Below are 2,575 nucleotides of genomic sequence, written 5' to 3'. Positions count from 1 at the left end.
GAATGAGTGTAGCTCAGAGTTTTAGGGGATCAAAGGACAGCAGTTTGTCAAGCTGTCAATCAAATGCAGGTATACAAAATGAAACAACAGCAAAAAAATAAAAAATAAAAGAGAATTGTTATCTACAAGAAAAAGGCTTCCTCACTTACATACTGCCAGAATTTTAAAGAACAGCTTGCAACAAATAGTTTTTCACAGGAGGGGTGCCCAAAAGGGCAATTTCTTTCAATATGAAGAAGGTAGATTTTAAAGGAAATTAAAGCCTTGCCTTGACATTTTGAATATAATTAATTTTCTTCTCTATAATCCAGCTGTTTTGGGAAAAGCTTTTAAATATTAAAATATTCCTTACAAGTACTGTCACCATTTCGAAGATGATCAAGGACAGACAGTTGTCCAGGTTTGTGACAAATGTACTTGAGACTGGCCAGATGTCAGGGTTAGATAATTTCATCTCTTTGCAGAGATACATCTCTTTAAATCAGTGATTTGTCACTCAGCATAGACTAAACAGGAATCTCTAATGACACAGTGGACAACAGTGTAATCTAGAAGGACATTTGAAGGGCAATATCCTGCTCCAAGGCCAACAAACTGTCTTGTAATGTTAAAAAAATCCATTTAGCTCAGTACCACATCTTGATGAGTGGTTGTGCATACGCCACCTCTCAATCAACTTTGATAAAAGTTGGACAGTAAAGACTTGGCTCAGGTACTTGTTTAGAATATCTCCCCATTATTTTGGAAAGTATTTGTTTTCCTCAAAGACCTTATGACCTCAAAGACAATTTTTGTTTTTCGTAATAAAATCCATTTTGGATTTTTATCTCCTTGTATTATTTTATACATCTGAAGTGAATGAAAAAGTATTGATGTCCAGGTATTGCCTTGTGATTTTCTTTTTTCTGAAATCATCGTCTTGTTTTAGCAGAAAATCTGTATCTTGATATCTTCAAGATTTCTTAAATTGGCTTTTCTTGTCAAAAAGTCCTTCATTACTATTTTTTTTGCCAAAATGTTGGGTTGATGTACAAACAAAGAAAAATGCTTTTTTTTTTCATCATTTAATGCATTATGTGAGCCAAAGAGCCTGAAGCTTTAGGTTGCAGATCCCCAATCTAGCAGATCAAAACTGTGACCATATCTCCATTTGGCTGAAGCTAAAAGTGGAACACAGTATTTGCAAATTCACTGTCACAGTAAAACTGTGAAGTAAAAAAATAAAAGATTATATTGGTCCAAGAAAAGAATTTGTTATCGTGTCTGTGCATGTCATCATTAGAAACTGATTTATTATTACCTCTTCGTACAGGGGCCAAAACAGGGGTCAGAGCCAGTTCTGCAGGGACACTGGCCCCTGTTGGCCCCTGTCTGTAACATACCATGAAACTTGATGGCGGCAGCATCATAATGTGGGGATTTCTTTATCAGATGGCTCAGGGAAGTTGGTAGGCTGGAACATGTATTCAGCATAAAATAAATATGCCATATAGAATAAACTGATGTCAACGTATGTGCAAATCCTAACAGCTAAGGTTGAGCTACTTTTGTAAGGAGAACAGGTACAAATTTCAAGGTATTGCTGTCATGTGTTATCATTTTTAACTGCAACTGCTATTTGTAGGCGAAAGCAAGTGAGTTTTGTCATTTGCAATGCAAATAAGATTGCTGTTAATCATGAAGAGTTCAAACAGATGACGACATCTATGAGAAATATTTTATGAAGTCTCACTCTGCCCCCCTGCATTGTCCATCCTTTTCTCCTTAACCTCCTTGCAGTTTTTCTTCTGCCTCTGTCTTCATCACTCAGTATCTTCTCTATCTCACAGTCGGTGCCGCTCTTTTTCTCGATAGATGCTTGAAGTAGCTAAACTTCTCCTTATGGGAGAAGAAGAAGTGAATGAACGTCAAAGGAAATGAGCCCCCCCACTGCTGCCACCACCTCCGAGTCCCCCCACCCCCTCCTCTTCCTCCTTTTTCCTGCGAAGCAGTTGATTGCGGCCTGTTTGATGTCCTAAACGCGGCGTGCTAAGATTTGCTCTCTGTTCCTCGCCGAGCCCGTTTGAAGCTCTGTGTGAGCGACACACATTTTCGACGTTACACTCTGCTAAAACGGGCAATTATTTTTTTCTCCCCCCTTTTTTTATGTTCGGCTTTGGAATCACAATCCGTAAGGAGGAGGAGGAAAGAGACAGGGAGCGATGACTCGCACCCACACATTCCTCTAACTAAGATGTAAATATGCACGGTGCAAAGACCTTTCTTCTAAGACAGGCACTTTACTGTTTTCTAAACTTTTTTTTTGCTTTTTTCTGTCACAAACATTACTGAAATTACACCTCCTGCAGATATCACCACCATGCACCTATTAGGACCCATATATTACTGTCAGCAGTGCCTGGTTGAACCTGCCTCAACCCCTTCTCTGCATTTATAAGCTCTTTTATTAAGCTTCTTGTGTCAATTGTAGGAATATAAAAGACCATTCCCTGATATAAGTTTTTTTTTTTTTTTTTTTTTTTAAAAGGGGTTTTTTTTAAATTAAAACACTGCCCAAAACACCCCCGGCCCCCCT

This window comes from Poecilia latipinna, unplaced genomic scaffold, assembly GCF_001443285.1.
Source record: "Poecilia latipinna isolate Pla-1442-1.1 unplaced genomic scaffold, P_latipinna-1.0 Scaffold97, whole genome shotgun sequence".
Lineage (NCBI taxonomy): Eukaryota > Metazoa > Chordata > Actinopteri > Cyprinodontiformes > Poeciliidae > Poecilia > Poecilia latipinna.
The sequence above is the reverse complement of the archived record's forward strand: the minus strand, read 5'-3'. Positions refer to the sequence as shown.